The 26,277-nt window shown below is 42.4% G+C and overlaps 1 long non-coding RNA gene across 1 annotated transcript in view; it reads right to left on the reverse strand.

Moving 5' to 3' along the window:
• The window catches only part of LOC107131907 (uncharacterized), a 236,116-nt gene that overhangs the window by 163,357 nt on the left and 46,482 nt on the right, over positions 1 to 26,277 (reverse strand). Inside the window, exon 3 of the long non-coding RNA XR_001495270.3 lies at positions 22,456 to 22,592. This is a non-coding gene — a long non-coding RNA (uncharacterized lncRNA). The remainder of the gene's footprint in view (positions 1 to 22,455; positions 22,593 to 26,277) is intronic.

Consider the following 26,277-nt stretch of genomic DNA (forward strand, 5'->3'; position numbering starts at 1 on the left):
TTGTCAGGAAACAGAGAACAGAAACACTTTTAAGATGGCAAAAGCCATCATAGTCCCAAGACCGATAAACGTTAGAGTCCCCAGCAAAGTGGATGACCACCGCCCACATGCTCCTTTGCTCTTGGCCCTGCTGCTGTCTCCCTCTATTTCCATAACTTGTGTTATTTTATCCCCATCCTTACTTTCTTTTAAAGAGATATTGACAAGTAAAGAAAGTTGTGAAAGGAAATTTTTCTATTTTGAACTCCTAATATCAGAAGAATTTGAAGTCAAAACCAGCAGTTGATACAGACTAGAAGATTGTTGTTGATGTTTAGCTGCTCAGTTGTATCCAACTCTTTTGTGACCCCATGGACTCTAGCCCTGGAGAAGGCAATGGCAACCCACTCCAGTACTCTTGCCTGGAAAATCCCATGGGCGGAGAAGCCTGGTAGACTGCAGTCCATGGGGTCACTAAGAGTCGGACACGACTGAGCAACTTCACTTTCACTTTTCACTTTCATGCATTGGAGAAGGAAATGGCAACCCACTCCAGTGTTCTTGCCTGGAGAATCCCAGGGATGGCAGAACCTGGTGGGCTGCCATCTATGGGGTCATACAGAGTCGGACAGACTGAAGCGACTTAGCAGCAGCAGCAGGAGTCTAGCCCACCAGGCTCCTCTGTCCATGGGATTTCCCAGCCAAGAATACTGGAATGGGTTGCCATTTCCTTCTCCAGGGGATTTTTCCAACCCAGGGACTGAACCCACGTCTACTGCATTGGAAGGTGAATTCTTTACCACTGAGCCACCAAGGAAGCCCAGAGGAGAAGATACAGGTAAAATCAAAAAGAGCAGAAGACAGGAAGATAAAGTGCAGGGTTGTAAATAGCCCTCCAAGTGATCCATCTTCATGTAGCCAGAAGATTCTGGCAGGGCAGCAAATCTTAAAATGAAGAACATGGCAAAAACAGAACAGAACCAAACAGGAATGGAATATATAATTTAAGAACATAAAGACATTCATGTGGAGACTACATCTAAGATTCTCAAGCTGACCACTGCAGAGGGCTCCACTCCTACAGGCAAAGCTGAGTTCAGAGAATGGGCTGCACTGTTTCCTTTGCACCAAGAGCATTTCTACATTTTCAAGGCCAGGATAGCCATGTCAGGACACCACATGACCTTGTTTATCTCAGATGGTGCCCTTCCTGGAAGCAAAGCCATCTTTGAGTGTTTCAGGATTTCATAATAGACTCTATTCCTGGGATTCACGAAAATTTAAGGTACTTTCTGAAGTTCACTTCAGAGAGATACCTATTTCCCTTTAGGGAACAGGCTGGCTGGTCCCACTAGAGACTCCCTGACTCGAACCTCATATAGGATGCAATCCGCTTCTTAGAGCCTCCCTCTCAGTCATTAAAAATCATCCAGGTGAAGTTTGTCCTCTGATGTAGTCATTCCTAATTGAAGTTTCCACTAATTCTACCCCCTCTGGGAGACCTGGGTTCAATCCCTGGAATGGGAAGATGCCCTGGAGAGGGGAACGGCTACCCACTCCAGTATTCTGGCCTGGAGAATTCAGTCCATGACTGAATTCTGTGACCCCTATACAGTCCATGGGGTCACAAAGAGTCAGACATGACTGAGTGACTTTCACTTTCACTTTCTTTATCCCCTCTGCATCTCCTTAATTCTATTCACCAACTAAATGAACATCTACTGAGTACTTAAGAGTTGTGCTGTGAAGAGTAATCAGTGAATAACATTCAATAGTATTCTTCATATTGCATGGCACTGATGCATATTCTTATTACATTTTTAGGAGAACTGTATAGTATAGCATATGTGTTTTCAACACCTTTGCTAAAAATTTCCCATATCTCTTTCTCCGTTGGCCTTACAAATTATTTTTATGCTAATTTAATACAATTAAATTATTAGTCTATGCTAACTCACCCAAATAAATAAGTATTCTAGGGCTCCCCTGGTGGTCCAGTGGTTAAGAATCCACCTGCCAATGCAGAGGACACGGGTTCGATCTCTGGTCCAGGAAGATCCCACATGCTGCAGGGCAACCAACCTCATGCGTCACAACTACCGAAGCCTGAACTCCCTAGACCTGTGCTCCGTGACAAGAGAAACCACCGCACTTGAACGCCTGCACACGGCAGCTGGAGTAAAGTCCTCTTTTCTCAGTAGCAAAGACCCAGTGCAGCCAAAAATAAATAAATAAACAATTTTGTAAATAAGTATTCTATGTTGATTCATCCAACTTTTTTATGCCATTCCAGTCCATTGGAACTGCTAACAGCTTCAAAATTGAGATGTTTCCATTTTCAATTCTTTTAAAAAGGGTAGGTCCTCCCCCAGTTAATTCCTATAGCACCTTGAACTTCCTGGATAAGAGCACTGTCCTAAAATGGTCTTTCCACCTGTCCGCTAACCCCAGTATAACAAGTCTACAAAGTAATGAATTGTTGTTTAGTCACTCACTCACATCCGACTCTGCAACCCCACGGACTGTAACCCGACAAGCTCCTCTGTCCATGAGATTTCCCAGGCGAGAATAGTGGAGTGGGTTGCCATTTCCTTCTCCAGGGGATCTTTCCAATCCAGGAACCCAGCCTGCATCTCCTGCATTGCAGGCAGATTCTTTACCACTGAGCCACCTGGGAAGCCCAAAGTAAGGAATGCATGCTGCACACTAAGTTGCTTCGGTCATGTCTGACTCCTTGACTATAGGTACTGCAGCCCACCAGGATCCCCTATCCATGGGGATTCTCCAGGCAAGAATACTGGAGTGGGTTGCCATGTCCTCCGATATGTCCCTCATTCATCACTGCCATCCCAGCGGCTGGGGTAGGTAATCAGTTGTTAAATGAATGACCATAAGTCATTTTTTGTTTGCCCTTTCTGTGTGTTGTCTGGTTCAGACTGCTGACACCAGTATAAGTTGAACACAAAATTACTCCCACCAATCTGTTGGAAAGAAACTCAGCCGTGCCTTAACACACTTTGACCCTTTTCAATATCCTTTCCCAGCTGCTGTTTTCTACTCCTTGAAAGCATAACAAATCAAAGGACTTCTCTTTTTCAGTAAATTCTGAAAAATAATCACCTTACAAATCATGCCAGGTGAATCTCATTAAGCTCTTTTGATGCTGTTAATACTAATTCATAAAAGAAAATGTCCTAAATCCCGACTCTAACAATGACAAAAGTTTAGGGACTCATCTAATTCAGCTCACAAAATTGGGCTACATTTCTTTTGCCATGAGCACAGCAAAAGGGAATCAACTGACTGAAAGAAAACAAAAGGGAGGGTTAAGTAATGGCATATTAAATTCGTTTGGGGGTGGGGGAGAGTTTCTAATGCTGTAACACAGGGATTTTTTTTTTTGACCTGACTTTCCCCATCTTTATTAATGACTTTGGGGAGGAGAAGCAAATAGCATCTTAATAACCTCTGCAAGCAAATCACAACATCCATCTGTGCAGTGTTGTTAACATTCAGAGCTGAGAAATGAAACCAAGTAATACAGTCAGATTAGAAATGGAGGCAGGCAATAAAAATAAGATCCAGCCTAGTAAGGTAATATCTCTGTAGGGAATGTTATAAAACACCTTTCTGTAATGGAAGGAAGGTCCTTGTAAAAGTATAATAATAGAAGAGACATAGAACTGTTATAAGAAACTAAAACAGGATTTACTATGAGTGATGACAGCTGAAAAAAAACCAGTGACTGAGATGTGGGTGGTACCAACACAGGCATCTGAGAAGTGATATGGGAGTCTCGAAAAGGACCCAGAGGACCAGTGTCAATGTTATGCTTGGCTCCTGGGACTTTGGGTAAGAAAAATACAGAATATTAAAGAAAATTTAGGAGATAGAAAATAATACGAATCAGGGATTTCCTTGGTGGTCCAGTAGTTGGGGCTTTACCTTCCAACACAGGCATATGGGTTCGATCCCTAATAGGGACCTAAGATCCCACACACCTTGTGGCCAAAAAACCAAAATATAAAACTGAAACAATATTGGAACAAAGGCAAGAAAGACTTTAAAAATGGTCCACATCAAAAAAAAAAAAAAATATTTAAAGAAAATAAGAATTAAACACCTTAGTGAATTATTTATGTGAAAAGATTGGAAAGGTCGGATCTGTATGGTTTACCTAAATAATGACTTCAGAAGATACAACTATCTATATAAAGCTACAGAAAACATGAAATTAAGGAAGTAAAACAAAATTGAGAGGAAAAAATTATAATGTCTTACTTGGATGTGGTGATGGTCTTTCAACAGACATCAAGAAAACGCCACCACGGGCCAAATCAAAAGTCTTGCATTACATGATTGGGGGATATTTTATGGAACAAAAGAAAATTACATATTCTTTGTTTTTCCATAAATAATTGAGGGCACGTTTTCCCCATCCTTCTTGTACTAAACACCTGTGTTACCTAATGTGTGTTGAAAATGTGAGGAAAATGTTTAAACCTCCATTCACACTTTTACAGTGGAATATTCAACACTCTTGCCCAAATATTTGTCAGTTGGGACCTATTCAAGTGTTGATATCAATGCTGGTATTGATATTATTACAATCACCTTCCAAGAAGCTAGGGGGTTATTCTGTCATATATAGAATTTACTGTACAGAACAAAGAACAGTCAGAGTAGGGGTACAGGTGCTATTTTCCAGAGTTTTTTCTTTGAATTCCATTTTACCCTAACCTTTGGACCCAAAGTCATACAATGTACAATATGCCTTAATCTTTAATCATTTGTATGTATTTGACAATATAACTAAAATGAATTCTAACGAAACAGGTTCAATCTGTGTATTAAAATCTCATTTTTTACCTAATGCAAATAACCCAGTGTCCACCCTCAAGCAATTTATAGTCTTCTTAAAAAGAGTGGATATCTATGTAAAATTAATTCACCAATACAAGGTAGAAAACAATCAACTAAATGGAACAGAGGCACAGTGAGTCATTAGAAGTAAAGAAGCTGCGAGACTTGGGAGTACTAAACTAGCCCAAAGATTGAGAAAAAATATTCAGAAAAGATTTGAGCTCTTTATCGTTTGCTTGTTTGTCTTTTCTACAAATAAATATTCAGCACCTAGCCGATTTGAGACAATCTTTAAGATAGTTCCACTGTACCTCTTGAATACACTCATTCATGTGTGCGATATGTACCTGCATGCCTACCATATACCAAGTACTATTTTTAAAACTGGTGATACAGCAAAAAACAAAATTAAGTCCCTGATCTCGTGAGGATCACATTAGAGAAGGGGGGAGCTACCAGGAAAGACATTTTTTAAAGTGTATATGAAACATGTCAGGTTGTAAGAGGTGCTATGGAAAAGAATAAAGTAAAATTAGGGACTGCAGCCGACTCATTAGAAAAGACTCTGAAGCTGGGAAAGACTGAAGGCAAAAGGAGAAGAGGGCAGCAGAGGATGAGATAGTTGGAAGGCATCACCAATTCAATGGACATGATTTGAGCAACTCCGGAGACAGTGTAGGAAAGGGAAGCCTGGCGTGCTACAGTCCGTGGGGTCACAAAGGGTCAGACATGACTCAGCAACTGAACAACAAAGGGACTAGAGAATGGTGAGGACACCATTTTAAATGAAGGAGTCAGAAAAGACTCCTCTGATGACAGGGCAATATTAAGCAGAGGCTTGGATAAAGGGAGAGAAAGTGAGCTATGGTGATATTTGGCTCTTTTATGGGAAAGGAATTTTTTAATTTATTTGGCATGCAGATCTTCAATCTTCAGTGCAGTATGCAGGAGCCACAACTCTAAGTTGCAGCATATGGGATCTAGTTCCATGACCAGGGATTGAATCCAGGCCCCATGCAATGGGAACAGAGTCTTAGCCCCTGGCCCACCAGGGAAGTCCCAGAGCCCTGGGTGACACTTGGTGGAAGAGTTTTCTGGCAAAGGCCCTGAGGCAGGAGAAGCACGTTTGCCTGGCATCTTGGAGGATTATCATGGAAGAGGGGGACTTGATTGGACTTGAGATCAGGGAAGAGTCAGGGAACAAGATGATCCAAAGCCTTGTTCACTGTAGCAAGTTAGTGACTTTTACTTTGATCTGAAAAATGATTGCAAGTTTTTAAGCATATGAAAATATTATCTGTCAAAAAAAAAAAATATTATCTGTCTCAGAGAAAGAGAACTATCACATGACATCCCTTATTGTGAAATCTAAAAAGAAATGATACAAATGAACTTACTTTCGAAACACAAAGAGACTCACAGACTTACAAAACAGAACTCATGGTTGCTGGGGGGAAGGAATAGTTAAGGACTTTGGGAAGGTCATGTACACACTGCTATATTTTAAATGGATAATCAACAAAGACCTATTGTATAGCGCGTGGAACTCTGCTCAATGTTATGTGCCAGCCTGGATGGGAGGGGGGTTTGGGAAGAATGGATGTGTGTATATGTGTGTGGCTGAGTCCCTTCACTTGAAAGGGACTGAAAGTGTCACAGCATTGTTAATCAGCTAAACCTCAATAAAAAAAAATGCTTTGGGTATTAAAAATAAAATTAAAAAAAAAGAAAATATTATCTGTCTCATGTTTCAAAAGGCTTACTCTAGCAGATGAGTGAAGAATAAAATGCAAGGGACAAGAGTGAATATATGAGAAATGAGTTAAGAGGCTGTTTAATAACCCAGGAAAATGATGTACGGAGGGAAGTAGAGTGAACTCAATAGATGTGGTGAGAAAAGTGAGGTTCGAATATAGTTCGTGTTTGCTGGTTGGGGTGTACGAAGTAAAGAGGAGTCAAGGTGAGCTTTTTTGCCCAGCAATGGGTAGCATGGAGTGGCCCCTTGCTAAGATGGGGAAGATCAAAGGCAGAGCAGGTGTAGGGGCCCAAGGATGTCAGCGAGGGAGCAGGAATCCTCCTGTGCATATGTAATGTTTGACTTGTCTATGACTCTTCCAAGAGGCAAGAATTAGCATGCAATTAGAGATATGAGCCTGGAGCTCAGGATGCAGTTGAAACCAGAGATACACATTTGTGTGTCTTCAGCGTGTAGGTGACATTTAATACCACTGGACTTCTTTGGGGATGAGTCTAGATAGAAAGAGGCTAAGGACTGAAACCTGAGATACTCTTGGGTTAAAAGGTAAAGATTTCTTTTACATTTTGAACTTACAGAAACGACGATACAACAGTCAAATGCTGAAATGCTGCTCAGTTCATAGTAACACAAAATTCCTGTTTATCAGGTCACCAAGTGGCACTGAAAATTCAGAATTCTAGCAGGGATCACAAACAGGAAAGAAAAGTTAAAGTCTAAACTCAGATCAGTGGCCAAAACCCCGCCTTCCTTTCATGTATATGTATGGCTGAGTCCCTTCACGTTTTACCTAAAACTATCACAATGTTGTTAATTGGCTACACCACAATACAAAATGTTTTTGGTGTTAAAAAAAATAAAATTAAAATAAATAAAACCCTGCCCTCCTTGACCCTCCCATTAGAAAATATCAGTAATAACACAAATATATATTTATGCATCACAAGGTAAAGTCATAATACACTCAAAGATCCATTTTATCTACTGCACCATTATCATGAACCTATAGCAACAAAATAATTTGATTAAAAATACACTTCCATGGAGAAGGAAATGGCAACCACCCAGGATTCCTGCCTGGGAAACCCCATGGACAGAGGAGCCTGGCAGGCTATAGTCCATGGGGTCACAAAGGGTTGGACATGACTTGGCAACTAAACAACATATACATATATGCATATATAATATATATGTATAACTTATACACACATATATTTATGTATTATATATATATATATCACTGAGGCATTTTGCTGTACATCAGAAATCAATACATTGTAAATCAACTATTTTTTCAATTAAAAAATTATTTCTCCTCTTCACAAAAAAAAATAATACACTGCCACTCTCAAGCCAACAGCAGTTTATAGATACAAGACAAGGAGCTTGGTCTAAGGAAGCTAAAAAATAATTGAGAGAACAAGTAGATATGAAACTTGCAAGGAACAGAATCAGGCAGATAAGCCAGAGACAGTACAAGTGGCAAACAAAGCCAGGTAGAAAGACAAAACCCAGGAGTGGACAAATACCAGAACACACAAGAGGTGGGGTGTGCAAAGTTCAATGAAACAGTCAGTCACCAGCTAACCCATCGAAGTTTAAGCAAGAGGAAGGTAGCCGAGAGGGAGAGGGAGAGGGCCGGAGGTCTGCAACAGAAGACGGGTGCAGGGGTGGGGGATCTACTTGATTACTTTGCAGAATGAGAGGCTCAGAAAATAACTGAGAGCCAGAGCTCGGAAGACTATCTAAACATATTAAACAGCTGGTGTTCATGTCGGGGACCCGTGCAAAGTTTCTTTGTGAGGAACTGACAACACCATCACCTCACATCACATTTTTAGAAAGAATATAAATTGGGGAGGGACAGGAGGAATCTCTTACAATAAACGAAAAGAGTCTAAACACGGAGCAGCCGTGGAAATGGAAATAAAGTGGATGTAAGAGATTTCTAGAAGGCAGAATAAACAGAAACTAGAAGGGAGAATACAGGAGGGGGTGGGGTGTAAGAAGACTTACAACTTTCCAACCTGAACAAGGTGGAAATAATAGAGACTACAGAAGTAAAAGGAATGGTCCCAGGGGTTGGGAATAGAAGGATAAATTAGGTTCCATTTTGTACAGGAGAAGGAGGAGAAAATTCAAGTAATTCATTTTGATTGTTTAAGCCAAGAAAAAAAAAATTGAAGTTAAAGATTATAGAAGTGTCAAGAATGTTTTATGATGTTGAGACACAGAAAGCAGGTCCAAGAAAGCAAAACATTTCACATTTCTCTTCTGGTTAAAACAGAAGAAGAATAATTTTTCTGTTAAGGTTTATGATAACATACTGTTTCAATCAATCAAAGGTAGGCAGGATAAATTTGGCTATAAGTAAAAATACAAAAAAATTAGTTGCCTCTCTGGAAAAGGTAAGTCAGTATTTCCTATGGTCTTAAATCGTTCTTCAAAATGATGGGACAATTGTGATCCTATTTACCTAGCCTTCTCCTTGATAGATTAAAGATTTATACAAAAATATTACTACATCTCAAGGACAATAATACACTCCATTGCTAATCTACACAATGCTAAAAGTATAAATCAAGGGAATTTGAAAACCAGACACAGTGTTCTAAAGGGAAAGATTATTCCAAAATGCTTCTGCATGCTTTAGAATAATTTCACAATTAAAAGATCTCTTTACTTTCTAAAATCAGCCAATATTTTAACAACAAGTATCTCTAATAATAACAATATTAGAACTTAACAGTTTATAAAGCACTTTCATTACCTCCCTGCATTTAAGAAAATTCCTATGGCTCAGTATATTCAAGCATGTTAGAAAAATAACAGTTTTTGGAAGACGACATTTATAAGTGCAAATCACAAAATTTAAGTAATTTCTGACCCCTGCTATTGGTTTAAGCCTAGGAATTGCGATTGTTTATCATTCGGTCTGTAAATAAATCACAGAAGGCGGACTATCCCCACTGGGAGCCTTGGGTAGCAGAAGGCTCCAGGGGCAGAGGTGAAGGGTTGTAATTTAGTTCAATCATACATTTGAACTAAAGCTCTGACAGGCTTCAGCTCTATGGGTAAGCTTGGCAACACAAAGAAATTCTGTGAAAAGTACTGCACACAAAGAATCGATCCTCTCTTCTTAAGATACAAAATGTGAGTTTTGTATCTCTAAAGAGCCAGTGAAATAGAAATTCCAAACAGGGACCGAAGTCGGACATGTAACTAACAAAATACCCCTCGTATCTGTTGTATACAATCCTACTCGATATTCAGGACTAACTCAAATAGTGCGATCTCCATGAAAGCGTCTCTGTTTCTCTCACCAGATGTACTTGCTGACTGCATCCTCTCACCCAGAGCATGAAGTACGTTCTCTGAGGTTTTCTACCTTTAGACGGTAACTGAGTGCCTATGGTCAAGGACTTCACGGTCCGTTTTGTGACTCCCAATACAGTTGTCCTGCACCAAGCACACAGAGGATACTAATTAATGTTGGTTGAATGCTGTGAAACCTTGGAATGCCACACGGTCATTGCAACATGGGTAATCATTTTTAAAAACATTTTGCAAGTTCTTTCGGTGTCAATTTTTTAGATATTTTAATACTTCCAGGGATAGCAGCTCTTGCCCTTCCAAGTTAAATCTTATTTTAATTTAAAAACTGTCAAAAGTCATACAAAATCAGTCTTAAATATCTGAACAGCCTCTCTTCCTTCCCCCTTGATGCTAAGGAAAGGCCCTTTCTTTCCCGGGGAACTGCTTCATAAATAAATCTGTTGAATGAACGAACAAGTGAATAAGTGAAGTAAATGAGAGATGAAATTGTATACGGGTTTATTTATTCAAAAATGAGGGATATGACTGCCATACTGCTATCACTAGGCTCTGTCCTTACCTTGGAAACCTATGGCTTTGACAATGAAGAAGAAAGAACAGAGAGTCCCTACCCACCCCAGGTGCACTAAGGCTTTTCTGTTTACCTTAAGAAGATGCCCTTGCAGGTGAGAAATAATGGAGAAACAGAGGCCTGATCAGAAATGTAGGAGGAGATTTAATTGCCCATGAATTTGACTAGGACAGAAGAGAAAGCTGGACTTAAAGCCTCTAGACTCTTGACAAGGCAATAACTACCATCCATCTCTAACATCTGCCATGGCCTCAGGCTTCAAATGAAAGGGCTTCCCTGGTGGCTCAGATGGTAAAGAATCCTCCTGCAATGCAGGAAACCTGGGTTCAATCCCTGGATTGGGAAGATACCCTGGAGAAGGGAACCGCTACTCACTCCAGTATTCTGGTCTGGAGAAGTCCACGGACAGAGGAGGCTGGCAGGCTACAGTCCATGAGGTCGCAAAGAGTCAGACATGACCTCGGGCTTTCTAATATATGCCACAACCTCAGGCTTCAAATAACTCAGCACTAATAATGCCTTGACCAGAGATGCCAGGGACTGCCCAGGGAGCCTTCAGAGCATCACTTCCCACTCTCCTGACCTGCCTCACTTTCCTTGTAGGACTTGCAGGGCCCTCCAGCATCACAGATACCATTCCCCAATGTCCTAACATCCAAGTCTAGCTCCTCACTCTCTAGCAAGCACCAAGCTTGATTGTGTATCTAACCTCTCAGAAGTCAACCTCAGAGTAAGCCTGGATGGAAAAACAGGGGCAAGGAAAATAGAAGCAGGGAAAGAAGGCACTGTAGTGGATTTACACACATGACCACATTTCATCCACATACCAACCCTATAAGGTATGTGTTGCTACGACCAGAAAATGAGGTTCAAAGAGCTTAAGTAATTTGCCTAAGACTTCACATGTCTACTGAGAACAGAGCCTGGATTCTGAATAGTTATGAGACTTCAAAATCCACGTTAGTTCCACTGTATGTGACCCTAAAAGGCAGCTTAAATCAGTAAGACTGACTTCATTGCACATCTTATCACCAGCTCTGAAGACCAAGCCAACAGAAAAATCTTCAAAATGCTTTATGAGCAACGGTAGCATCCTGGGAATAAGTTGATAAATGTGCGCAGTTAGTACCTGTGACTCACTTGAGTTTCTTCTCTAAACGTGAAGTCAGAGCAAGGAAAAAGAATCTAAAGAGGAAGGGCTGAGGTAGGTGGGAGTGCAGGCCAATAAGGCTGAGCCGCATACAAGTCAACCCAACAGACAATTTGGGGGTTTTTCTTCCTTTTCTCCAGATAAATCCAATAAAGATGTCTGTATCTACTATCTAAAATCAATTTGAAAGGTCCCCCTCCCCCCTCCCATCTTAAGTGACTTTATAGTGAGCACATAATTCAACTTTAGTTCCTATATCAAAGTTATTTCTTTTAATATTTTTATAGTATCATTCAAAGCAAGTCTTTTTATGTTATCCTTGGCAACCATAAGCAGAATGTCAACAATGCTCAACATATTAGCACTATTAGAGAGAAACTACCGTGCAATTCTAAAGACTCTGCTTATTGGGCAATGAAAAATTCATGCCCTGCTCTGGTGGAGCAAAGTTCTGGCAGCGTTAGTGACACAACGTCAAGGTACAAATGAAGTTTCCAACCTGCTGTTTCAGATAAATGGCTTTCATTTTACTGTTTGCTTGTGTTTAATAAGGTACCAATTGATTCAAGTTGTTCACAACACCTTGAAGGCAAAGGATGTCGTAGCACGCAGCATCCTCACAACTCACCAATGCTTTTCTAGAAGGAAGGTTCTTGTCATAATACCTGAGAAGGCAATGGAAATACTCCGCTTTTCATCATATATTAACTTTGCTCTGGAATGAAAGTCAAAGTGCTATTTGCTCCGTCGTGTCTGACTCTTTGTGACCCCATGGACTGTAGCCTCCCAGGTTCCTCTGTCCACGGGATTCTCCAGACAAGAATACTGCAGTGGGCTGCCATTCCCTCCTCCAAGGGATCTTCCCAATCCAGGGATGAAACCCGGGTCTCCTGCATTGCAGGCAGATTCTTTACTATCTGAGCCACCAGAGAAGCCCTTGTTCTGGAATAAGTAAAATGTAACTACCAGAAATGCTCAGTGAGGATTTTGTGCTGATCCTTATGTGTGTTGGCTAAACTGTTAGTAGACCATAGGAAGATCCATGGTGCCAAGTCTCAGACCGCAGCAGGACAAGTATCAAAACATCTATTCTCAACTTGGAGCTGAAAATTCTAGTAAGAATTTTATTTTCTCCATAAGTACTCTTATGGTCTCAATGTTTGTGTCCCCTCCACCAAAATGTATGTGTTCAAAACATAATTCCTCAGATTTCCCTGGTGGCTCAGTGGTAAAGAATCCGTCTTACAGTGCAGGGAATTCAGGTTCCATCCCGGGTCAGGGAACTAAGATCCCTCATGCCTTGGAGCATCTAAGCCTGTGTGCCACAACTAGAGAGTCCATGCATCACATCAGAAAAATCCCACATGACACAACAAAGATCCCAAATACTGTAACTAAGACCCAACACAGCCAAGTAAATAAATTTTTTTAAAAAATTCCTAATGTGATGGAACTTTGAGGTGGGGCCTTTCCCAGATGACTAAGTCATGAAGGTGGAGCCCTCATGAACAGAGTGAGTGTCCTTATAAAAGAGGCCCCAGACAGAACTCTCAGCCCTTTCACCCCGTGAGGTTACAGTGTCCATCTATGAGGAAGCAGGACTTCACCAGACACTGAATCTGCCGGCACCATTATTACGGACTTCCCAGCCCCCAGAAATGTGAGAAATAAATATGTGTTGTTTATAAGCCACCCAATTTATGGTAGTTTTGTTCTAGTAGCCTATAGCCTCAACTATAGGCTTCCCTGGTGGCTCAGTGGTGAAAAATCTGCCTATAATGCAGAAGATGCAGGTTCGATCCCTGGGTCTGGAAGATCCCCTGGAGAAGGAAATGGCAACCCATTCCAGTATTCTTGCCTGGGAAATGCCATAGACAGAGGAGCCTATGGGATGACAGTCCACGGGGTTGCAAAAGGGTTGGACACAGTTTAGCGACTAAAAAACAACAACAACAAAACAGATTAAGACTAGTATCAAGAAAAATATCTCAACATCTTAAAATATAGATCATTGAAAAGCAACTCCTTCTACCCTTCACACTGACAAATTGAAATGTTTGAAGTAAAACTTAGCTCTTACACCGTCACCCTCCCTTTATCCAGAGTTAACAGAAATGTTTATAGTACTGCTTGAAGTTTGTGGCTTTGATGGATTTAGTTATTGACATCTATACTTATTGTTTCTCACACACATCAACCACAGAAATCTCATATGGAAAAACCATTTCTGAAGGTATATGCTAGATTTCAAATTCCAACTTTCTTATCATTGTGCTCAAGCTAGGAAGCTATACTTCCCACACAAAGAAGTTGTTTTCTAAGAGCAAATGCCTCACAGCTCCCCCAAAATCTGCCCTCCAAAACCCCACAAATAATTAAGACATTGGTCTTCTTCTCCCTTTAAACTGATTTATATGAAACAAAAGGTAAAAAAATCAGAAAAGGAAATATGAGGCATCCACATACCCAATATCTAACACTATGCAAACAGAGTAGAAAAATTACAGGACAAACAAGGAGGAAAATGTTTTTTTTTTTCCTTCAGGTGTTTATAATCTAGAGTCTGAAACTAACACAAAATATTTGAGAATATTCCAGACAAAGAGCAAATACAAACATGAGAGAAAAGATGAGAAACCAGAACTTGGGCAAGTATTTCAATGGAGACACAGCAGTTCTGACTTGGGAGATCTCTGGAGCTACTCAACTTCCTCTGGGAGGTCAACCACATAGACTTTTTTCATCACTGGAGGAAGTCCCCCACCACCCCCCGCCAGGTCACATCAGTTTCTTTTCCCAAAGTCTTACACCTGTTTCATTTAAACAAACAATATCTATGTGTGTATATAAAATATTCACTATGAGTTTGGCACTGTTATAAGCAGTGAAAATGTAACAATGACATAAAACAAAAATATTTACCCTCATTCAGATTACATTCTAGTGGGTGAAGGTGGACCATCAGCAAAATAAGTATGCAAGATATATAATGTTCTAGCAGATGATAATGTGCACAACGGAAAACTTAAGCAAGAAAAAGAGATTAGGAATTCTGGGAGAGAGCAGGTACAAAGTCAAGTACGATGGACAAGGAAGACACAGTAGCAGAATAATGATGCCCAAACATATCCACATCCTCACAGGGCCAAAGGGCTATGCAGATGCGATTAAGCGAAGGACCATCGGATGGGGAGATTAGCGTGTGTTATCCAGGTGGGCTCAATGTGATCACAAGGGTCCTTATGTGGGAAAGAGGCAGGTGGTAGAGACAGAGGCAGAAGGTGTAAGGACAGAGGCTGGAGTAATAAACTGCTGCCTGGGAGGGAGTCATGAGACACAGAACGTGAGCCTCTTCTAAAAGCTGGGAAAAGTAAGGAAACAGACTCTTATTGGGAGAGAATGTGTGTTAAGTCGCTGAATTTGTACCAATTGACCACAGCAGTAATAAAAAAACTAATACAGATGATCTCACTGAAAAGGTGAAAAGAGAAGCCTGGCGTCCTGCAGTCCATGTACCACCAAGAGTTGAACATGACTGAGCGACTGAACAACAAGAGCCCTGAGAAGGTGACATTGAGCAAAGGTTTGCAGGAGGTGAGGAACCAGGTAGGCAGGTATCTGAGGAAAAGGTGTTCCAGGAAAAAAGGCAAACTGCAGCAAGATTGCCCTGATGAGAAAAGGGCCTCTCCAGATGGAGAAGCAGAACAGCCCCGGGAGTGGGGCAAACAGGATGAGGCAGGTTAGAGAGTGGGGTGCATCCGCTCGTTTAGGGCTTTGCTGGCCACTGTAGACGCTTTGGCTTATTCTGAGTGAGACAGGGAGTGTAGGAAGAGCTAGGAATATTCATAGGAATTCTGAGTGTTTACGAGGAGAATAAAAGTGGTGTCCTGGTAAATAATGGTAGGGTGGGGGTGGGGAGAGTCTGGGTTTGTAGCATTTGCTGATTTCCATGGACAGAGGTGCCTGGTGGGCTACAGTCCATGGGGTCACAAAGAGTCAGACACGACTGAAAGTGACTAAACACGCATGCGTGCATGGTGTAGATACTCCCATCATGGTTGACTTCACGCTCCCAGGAGTCTAATAACCAACTCACAAAAATTTCTGAATATTTCATTATCAGCCCCAGCAGGCACTGTGATCTCCATTTGCCAGTTCCACACTATATTCCATTTGGAGCAAGTGGGTTAACAGTCAGCTGGTGGCAAAACATATAAGAAAGCCCTCAATAAAAATCAGTCAGAAGATACCCGAGTTTAATAGATTTGGGATTCTGGAATCTAATTTCTCTTTACCTGCTCTACCTTGTATTCAGTTCAGTTCAGTCGCTCAGTCATGTCCAACTCTTTGCAACCCCATGAATCGCAGCACGCCATGCCTCCCTATCCATCACCAACTCCCGGAGTTCACCCAGACTCATGTCCATTGAATCAGTGATGCCATCCAGCCATCTCATCCTCTGCCATCCCCTTCTCCTCTTGCCCCCAATCCCTCCCAGCATCACAGTCTTTTCCAATGAGTCAGCTCTTTGCATGAGGTGGCCAAAGTACTGGAGTTTCAGCTTTAGCATCATTCCTTCCAAAGAAATCCCAGGACTGATCTCCTTCAGGATGGACTGGTTGGATCTCCTTGCAGTCCAAGGGACTCTCAAGAGTCTTCTCCAACACCACAGTTCAAAAGCATCAATTCTTTAGTGCTCAGCCTTCTTCACAGTCCAACTCTCACATCCATACATGACCACCAGAAAAACCATAGCCTTGACTAGATGGACCTTTGCTGGGAAAGTAATGTCTTCTGCTTTTCAATATGCTATCTAGGTTGGTCATAACTTTCCTTCCAAGGAGTAAGCGTCTTTTAATTTCATGGCTGCAGTAAAGGATGAGTTAAAAAGAAGCACTCTTTCTTTCTTATCAGAATGTTTCTATTAAATAAATGGAAGATATATTGAACTATATTCAGTCTTGCCTATTTTTCATTATCCTTAACAGAAACATCATCAAAGACCAGCTTCATAAAAAGAGCTATTGGGCTGTTGTTGTTCAGTTGCTCAGTCATGTCCGACTCTTTGAGACCCCCATGGACTGCAGCACACCAGGCTTCCCTGTCCTTCACTATCTCTCGGAGTTTGCTCAAACTCATGTCCATTGAGTCAGTGACACCATCCAACCATCTCATCCTCTGTCGCCCCCTTCTCCTCATAAAAGATCTATTGGGTAAAATAAATAAATAAATAAGTTTTAACATACATTGGCTCCATCAGAAGGGGAAAGCAGATGAAAAGAAAAGAAGGAAGGCTTGGCCAAGCCAAAGAACAATACTAGACTCAGCAGGCACCAGGAGAAAAAGGAAGTCTGCCGACTGTTTAGTCTAGCTCTGTACTTTTCACTAGAGGAAAGTGAAATGTATATCCAGAAATAAGACCCAAATTCAAGACGGCTTGGATAGACATCATGTCTAGTGCAAGGAAAAACATGATCAAGATAGCACACAGTGACGTTTCCGTAAAAGAGAAGAGCATCCACATTCTTTCTCTGGCATTAGAAGCCAGTATGGAACTCCTCAAGATTCCTGAATTGGTGCAATTTAATGCAGCTCAGCAGCCTCATTTAAACCATGCTCCTTCACTCAAAGGGGTGGAGGGAGATGATTAGGACTGAGGATGGCTGAGGACCTGGACCCCAGGGGAAGCCGCAGTGGGCAACAGGGAGAAACAAAGTTGTAGAGGCCAAGAAAGGATGTGAAGAATTGATTTCCCTCACCACTTCTGGCCCCTGAAGTTAGGGGCCTTTGGAGTAGCTTCAGGCTCTGTTCTTTACTCTTTCCCCATTCCCAGCTTTAGCAAACACAGAGATATTTTTGACTGACAAATACCTGATGATTGGTGAGATTTTAGGGGTCCTCTCATCTCTAGGCGGAGAAGGCAATGGCACCCCATTCCACTACTCTTGCCTGGCAAATCCCATGGACCAAGGAGCCTGGTAGGCTGCAGTCCATGGGGTCTCTAGAAATCGGACACGACTGAGCGACTTCACTTTCACTTTTCACTTTCATGCATTGGAGAAGGAAATGACAACCCACTCCAGTGTTCTTGCCTGGAAAATCCCAGGGATAGGGGAGCCTGGTGGGCTGCCGTCTATGGGAGTGCACAGAGTCGGACACGACTGAAGCAACTTAGCAGCAGCAGCTCATCTCTAGGGAGTCATATGGGTCAATAACCAATAATCTTGGAGATTATTGTTGTTCAGTTGCTCAGCTGTGTCCAACTCTTTGCGACCCTATGAACTGTAGCCTGCCAGGCTCCTCTGTCCATGGGATTCTCCAGGCAAGAATACTGCAGTGAGTTGCCCTAACCTCCTCCAGAGGATCTTCCACACCCTAGGATCGTATTCACATCTCCTGCCTTGCAGGCACATTCTTTACTGCTGAGCCACTGAGGAAGCCCATAAATAGCATAAAAATTACCATTTTAACCACTTGTAAGTGAACAATTCAGTGGCATTAAGTGCATTCAAATGCTTTGCAACCATCACCACCATCCATCTTCAGAATTTTTCCATCGTCCCAAATAGAAACCCTATCCTATTAAACAATAACTTACCATCCCCACGTTTCCCCAGCCCCTGGTAACCCTCATTATACTTACTGTCTCTATGAATTTACCTATTCTAGACACCTCATGTAAGTGGAATCATACAATATTTGTCTTTTGTGTCCGGCTTACTTCACTTAGCATGTTTCCATATCCATGTTGTAGCAAGTATCAGAATTTCATTTGTTTTTACGTCTGAATACGATTCCATTATATGTATATACCACTTTCGTTATTCATTTATCCATAAATGGACTTTGGGGTTATTTCCACCTTTGGATATTGCAAATAATGAACATGGATACTCAAGTCTCTGAGTCCTGCTTTCGGTTATTCTGGATATATACCAATCTATGGATGTGATTGGGCTTGCCTGGTGGCTCCGATGGTAAAGAATCTGCCTGCAATGCAGGAGACCCGGGTTCAGTCCCTGGGTCAGGAGGATCCCCTGGAGAAGGGAATGGCAACCCACTCCAGTATTCTTGCCTGGAGAATTCCATGGACAGGGGATCCTAGTGGGCTACAGTCTTTGGGTTGCAAAGAGTCAGACACGACTGAGCGACTAACACTACTACTACTGTAAATGTGATCACTGGCTCATATGATTACTTCATTTAAATTTTTGAGGAACCAGCACACTATTTCCCACAGCAGCTGCACCACTTTACATTCCCACCAGCCGTGCATGAGGGTTCCAACTTCGCCACATCCTCACCAACACTTGTTATTTTCCATTTTCTAATTATAGCCATCCCAACAAGTGTACAATGTCGTTTTTTAATGCCACTCCTTTGATTTTAATGTGTAACCAGGAGTCAAAAAAAAAAAAAAAAGCATGCGTGTGAAGCTCAATTTTTCACTTGAGTTAAATGGAACAAATGAACCCCCTCTTAAAGGGTGGGTGTGAGGAGTAAATGAGTACCCCATAGAAGGCGAGTACCCCATAGAAAGCAGGGCTTCCCCTCAGCAGTGAAGAATCCACCTGCAATCCAGAAGCCCCAGGAGACATTGAGTTTGATCCCTGGGTGGGGAAGATCCCCTGGGGGAGGAAATGGCAATCCACTCCAGTGTTCTTGCCTGGAGAATCCCATGGATAGAGAAACCTGGAGGGCTATAGTCCATGGGGTCACAAAGAGTTGGACACGACTGAAGCGGCTTAGCAGCCAGCAGCAGCAGCATGGAAGGGCAATCAACACATGTTGGTCCCTCTCTCCTCCCTTAGATTTCTACTAAACTTCCTCCCTCAATGTCCAAAAAAGCTCTGTGCCGTTTTAAACTATGTAGATTTGACAGAGGGCTGATTATAACTTCTGCTTGGCTTTACCTACAGATCATGCAAAAGACGCCAAATGTGCCTCCATCACCCCTAAACGGCACTACACCTGCACCCACTTTCCTCTGCAATCAGGCATTCGTGAGCTCTCTTATTAAACAAACAAGGAGCAGCCGTAATCCTGAAAGGTTGCGTGGGATTGTACTTTAACGTGACAGCTCCGCCAACACTTTTAGTTTGTTGAAAAACTCCAACAAATTGTCTAGTTAAATTAATAAACATTTTGGCACCATAAAATCCTGAAACACTTGGCAATAGAAGCAATAAAATATTTTACAAGTAAAGTATACAAGTATGACACTATAGAAATGTTTTCAGAGGTAAGTAACGGTGTTTACTTTTAATTACTGTGTTTTCATTGGTCTCTCAGTCACAAACTATGGCTTCATTCATTGGTTGAACACTCATCGCATGTCCTTTCTAACGTGCTGGAGATCTACAATAATGTTATTTTGGGGCTTCTTACAGAATCTGCAGAAGGCCCCAGGAACCACAAATCAATTGGTCAGCGATGTAATGTCTAAAGTATTTGCAACAAAACACTGAACAGTTGACTTGCACCAAAGCTGGAATCCAATTACATTAAAGAAAAGGTGCCCTAGCCAGATTGTCTACAATACACAACCATGGATCAATGAAATATTGGAAAACCCAGAGTGACTGTGACTCACTGCTGTGCATTTATCCCGTGGTGTCATAGTGTGGCAAATCAACACAAAACAACTACATCAAGAGGTTTTCTAGGGTGGACTCAAAACTCTGTTAACGCAAACAAAGCTTGTTGCAACTTTCTGTTTGCTCAAATCAATTCATACTCTTCACAGACTTCACAGGCTCCTCTGTGCAATCCAAAACTTTTTTCTGCGTTGAATTTTTATTTCAATTTCCATTGTGGATTTTTTTAATTAACTCATTTATTTTAATTGGAGGATAATTACTTTACAATACTGTGATGGTATTTGCTATACATCAACATGAACTGGCCATAGATATACATGTGTCCACTCCATCCTGAAAGCCGCCCCCCACCTCCCTCCTCACCCTATCCTTCCAGGTTGTCATGGAGCACTGGCTTTGGGGGCCCTACTTCATGCATCAGATGCACACTGGTTATCTATTTTATATATGGTAATGTGTATGTTTCAGTGCTATTCTCTCAAACCAAGCCTCTCTCTCCCACTGAGTCACAACCCAGCAATCCCACTACTGGACATGTACTCCAAGGAAACCAGAAACTGAACAAGACACTTGTACCCCGAGGTTCACTGCAGCACTATTTACAATAGCTAGGACGTGGAAGCAACCTAGATGTCCATCGGCAGACGAATGGATAAGGAAGTTGTAGTAATATACAATAGAATTTTACTCAGCTATTAAAAGGAACACATTTGAGTCAGTTCTAAAGAGGTGGAGGAACCTAGAGCCTATTACACAGAGTGAAGTAAGTCAGAAAGAGAAAGACAAATACCATATATTAACACACTATATATGGAATCTAGAAAGATGGTACCAACAATCCTATGTACAGGACAGCAAAGGAGACACAGGCGTAAATCCGAAACTTTTGAAAGGTCACACTTAATTAAAAGTTTAACAGCTTCTGACTGGTAGGCTTCACCTCCCCTGCCTTCCTCCCTGGCGTCTCACTTCCTTTCCCTTCTGGGTGTCACAGATGCGATGAGAGAATCCACTACTTGGCCGAACTTATGCTGGTCATCTGGGGAAGGTCTCTCTAAAGAACTAACACTGAGGCTGAGGCCACACTTTCCTATGCACGTGAATCACTGAGGACTTTGGTGAAGTGTGGATTCTGCTCCATTAGGTCTAGGGTGGGACCTGAGTCCTAACAAGCTTCCAGGATGTCCAGGCCTCTGATCGTGGACACCACTTAGTGTAGCCAGGCCACCAGAGAATCCAGCCAAAGGGAGAGTGGGTGTACCACAGCCCAGGCAGCCTGGACCAGGCCAGCCACAGATCTGGAAAAGAGCAGTGACCGGGACAGATGAGTACTGGTGTGAAAGACGAGGCTGAAAAGGCTGGCGAGAGCGGGGTCGCTGCATCAGGCCCTATTAGGTATTGGCATGAGGCACTGGGCTAGGCCTGTCTGTGTGCCTGCGCTCGGTTATTTCTGACTTTGGGGACTCCATGAACTTTAACCCACCAGGCTGCTCTGTTCACGGAATGTTCCAGGCAAAAATACTGAAGTGGGTTGCCATTTCCTCCTCCAGGGGATCTTCCCAACTCAGGAATCAAACCCATGTCTTCTCCTGCATCTCCTGTATTGGCAGGTGGATTCTTTACCACTGAGCCACAGGGAAGCCTAGGCTAAGCTCTGGGGAAACAGAAATAAACAGGACAAGCCTTTTTTTTTTTTTTTGCAATTCAAGCAAATTATTTAATCCATATTTGGTTTTTTGTTTGTAAAAATGGAATAGTAATACATGAGTCTTTGTGTTATTAGGATTAAATATGCTATTGCTTGTAATGCTTATAACTTTACCTGCCACACATTAAACCTTACAAAAGGACCATCATGTATAGATGCCAAAGACAGCTGCCCATTATGTCAATTGAAACTCATGTTAACAACTGTAAGCAGAATTTCATTGGCAATGATAAGGTAGCAGCACTTCACATTTAAAAAAATACTAAATGAAACCAAATGAAAAATATCTTGGCAAGATCTATCTCCAAAAGGATACAGCAGCCTTAGAGCTTGCAATCTAGCAGAATTATCTTGTGGGTGGGAAACCATTAATGATCTTTAAACAGAGAATAAATAAGATCTAATTGAAATCCTTAAAGGACCTCCCTGGATGCTCCGTAGAGAATGAACTGGAGGGGCACAGAGTTGGAAGGAGGAGTTCTGTTTACTCACCGGGTGAGAGGTACTCATGCGGATGGAAGGAGATTGCTATCAGGACATGTTTTTGAAGGAGAGTAACAGGACTTGATTGCAAGTGGTCCCATAGAGGTGTGACAAGAGAAAGAAGCATCAAGGATTACTCTTCATTTCTGGCAGAAGCAAGTGGGTAAATGAAGGTTATTTCTTTTTTCTTTTTTCTTTTTTTTTTTGCTATACTAAGCTTTTTTTTTTTTTTTTTTAACTTTACAATATTGTATTGGTTTTGCCATATATCAAAATGAATCTGCCACAGGTATACATGTGTTCCCCATCCTGAACCCTCCTCCCTCCTCCCTCCCCATACCCTCCCTCTGGGTCATCCCAGTGCACCAGCCCCAAGCATCCAGTATCGTGAATCGAACCTGGACTGCGACTCGTTTCATATATGATATTATACATGTTTCAATGCCATTCTCCCAAATCATCCCATCCTCTCCCTCTCCCACAGAGTCCAAAAGACTGTTCTATACATCAGTGTCTCTTTTGCTGTCTCGTATACAGGGTTATCGTTACCATCTTTCTAAATTCCATATATATGCGTTAGTATACTGTATTGGTGTTTTTCTTTCTGGCTTACTTCACTCTGTATAATAGGCTCCAGTTTCATCCACCTCATTAGAACTGATTCAAATGTATTCTTTCTAATGGCTGAGTAATACTCCATCGTGTATATGTACCACAGCTTTCTTATCCATTCATCCACTGATGGACATCTAGGTTGCTTCCATGTCCTGGCTATTATAAACAGTGCTGCGATGAACACTGGGGTACACGTGTCTCTTTCCCTTCTGGTTTCCTCAGTGTGTATGCCCAGCAGTGGGATTGCTGGGTCATAAGGCAGTTCTATTTCCAGTTTTTTAAGGAATCTCCACACTGTTCTCCATAGTGGCTGTACTAGTTTGCATTCCCACCAACGGTGTAAGAGGGTTCCCTTTTCTCCACACCCTCTCCAGCATTTATTGCTTGTAGACTTTTGGATCGCAGCCATTCTGACTGGCGTGAAATGGTACCTCATAGTGGTTTTGATTTGCATTTCTCTGATAATGAGTGATGTTGTTTCTATGAAGAACAAGAAGGCTGGATAAGAAGAAAACTAACAGGGAGGAATAGATTTAGGAAGAGGCATAACTTTTGGGGATAGATCTCAAGTTTTCTGAGTTCTGATTTTAGGTATGACTGTGAAAATCCAAGTGGAAATGTTAAAAAAAAAAAAAAAAAAAACAGTTGGACATGGTGTTCTGGCACTTAGCAAGAAAGGTCTGTAGTACAGACTTACATCTGTGTTAAAATGATATTTAAGGCATAGACATTATTAAAATCTTAAAGTTTTTATCAAGTGAGAAGAGAAGAGGACCCAGAACGAAGTCCCGAGGAATTCTAGCACTTAGAGTTTGGAGGTAAGGAAAGATGGGGGGGCGGGGTGCACAGGGAGCGGGGGATCTGAGCCAAAGAAAGGGGAAAAAAATCACCCAAGTGTAGAATCAAAGGAGCACCCCCCCCCAAGAAAAGAGGAAGAGGTTTAATACTGAAAATTCCTCAGATCCCACTGGACTGAAAAATAAGAAGGCGATTGATGACTGTTATGTCTCAACTGTGTTCATCCGAAATGTATGTGTTGAAGTCCTATCACCAAGACCTCACAATGTGACTACTTGGAAATAAGGCCTTTTAAAAGGTTACTGTTTCATTGTTAAGTCATGTCTGACTCTTTGCAACCCCATGGACTGTATCCCACCAGTCTCCTCTGTCCATGGGATTTCTCAGGAAAGAATACTGGAGTGGGTTGCCATTTCCTCCTCCAGGGGATCTTTCTGAACCAGGGATCGAGCCTGCGTCTCCTGGAAGACTCTGTACCATTGAGCCACCAGGGAAGCCCTAAGATTTAAATAGCTCTGGGTCAGATAGTTGGAGAAAACTCAGGGGAAGCTTATTTTGAAGGGATGAAAGTAAACCCGCCACAACAGGTGAATGAAATTCTAATTAAGTGAGAGATGATGAAATTCAAAATGAAAGGCTTTCACTTTCAGGAATCTGAGATTTGGTAGGGGGAGTGGGCAAAACCTAAAGACACAAAATCAGAAGCCTTCTGGGGGAGGGAGAGACTATGAGAAGCATCAATAAGAACAGCTTTTTTTCAAATTCAAATAGACTATTCGAACTCTCAGATCGCTAGGACTGAACTCTGATTGGGAAAAACTCCAGGGGAACTGCTCTCCAATCCCAGGAGATCCCAAACGTGATTTAGGTAAAAAGCTTTTAGATTTACGGCTGGGGAAGGTAGCAGGAAAAGAAAATGAACTTCCTGCCAGTGATTCTTTCTCAAGCCCTGCCAATTTCCGCGTGTGGGGAAACTATAAAGAGTGTCCAACCTCGTGCTCTAAGAGTGGCCACTGATCTCCAGCCTACCTGAGCTGGAGCATCCCGGCATTGTAAGGCTGCTCGCCGCCCAGCCTGGAATGGGGAGGAAGACCCTGGGCTGCTGTTCACCCTCCACTGCAGGATCCGCCCGACAGGGCCATCAGCAGTAGGTGTCGGAGACACACAGACCACTGGAGCAAGCAGCTGATGAAAAGCAGAATCTTTTTCTCTTTGGCAGTAACGCCAATACCTGAAGCACGTCTCCTTTGGAGCTTTCCAAACCACTTCAAAAGCACGTTTTCTGGCACAGGTTGAGAAAGCCAGGCAAATAGCCCCCACATGCATAGCCATCGGCCAAGATATTGATGAGGGAAGGCAGCCCAGGACCCACACTCAGGCCGTGGAGTGGTCGTTCTCAGAGCTCTCTTAGCTCCAGCAGACCTGGGCAGCATCTGAGGGAAGCGGAGTGGGGTTTTCTGATGTGCTGCCAGCCCAAAGGTGGCCAGTTCCCTAGACAACCAGCGCCACCCTTCCCTGGACCCAGCCCGCTTCCTTGTGGCCTGCTCAGGCCCCCTGACACCAGATTTGTCTTGTGTCTGCCAAAACCAAGCATCTGGGGCTTCCCTGGTGGCTCAGTTCAATTCAGTTCAGTTCAGTCACTCAGTCGTGTCCAACTCTTTGCAACCCCATGGACTGCAGCACACCGGCCTCCCTGTCCATCACCAACTCCTGGAGTTTACCCAAACTCATGTCCATTGACCCGGTGATGCCATCCAACCATCTCATCCTCTATCGTCCCCTTCTCCTCCTGCCCTCAATCTTTCCCAGCATCAGGGTCTTTTCAAATGAGTCAGCTCTTCGTATCAGGTGGCCAAAGTATTGGAGTTTCAGCTTGAACATCAGTCCTTCCAATGAACACCCAAGACTGATTTCCTTTAGGATGGACTGGTTGGATCTCCTTGCAGTCCAAGGGACTCTCAAGAGTCTTCTCCAACACCACAGTTCAAAAGCATCAATTCTTTGGCGCTCAGCTTTCTGCACAGTCCAACTCTCACATCCATACATGACCACTGGAAAAACCATAGCCTTGACTAGACAGTCCTCTGTTGGCAAAGTAATGTCTCTGCTTTTAATATGCTGTCTAGGTTGGTCGTAACTTTCCTTCCAAGGAGTAAGCGTCTTTTAATTTCATGGCTGCAGTCACCAGCTGCAGTGATTTTGGAGCCCAGAAAAATAAAGTTCAGTGATAATGAATCCACCTGCCGATGCAGAAGACACGGGTTCAACCCTGGATCCAGGAGATCCCACATGCCAAAGAGCAACCACGCCCAAGTGCCACTACTGAGCCTGTGCTCTAGAGCCTGGAGCTGCAAGTACTGAGCCCATACGCCCTGGAGCCCGTGCTCCACAACAAGAGAACCCAGCTCAATGAGAAGC

This window comes from Bos taurus, chromosome 27, assembly GCF_002263795.3.
Source record: "Bos taurus isolate L1 Dominette 01449 registration number 42190680 breed Hereford chromosome 27, ARS-UCD2.0, whole genome shotgun sequence".
Taxonomy (NCBI): domain Eukaryota; kingdom Metazoa; phylum Chordata; class Mammalia; order Artiodactyla; family Bovidae; genus Bos; species Bos taurus.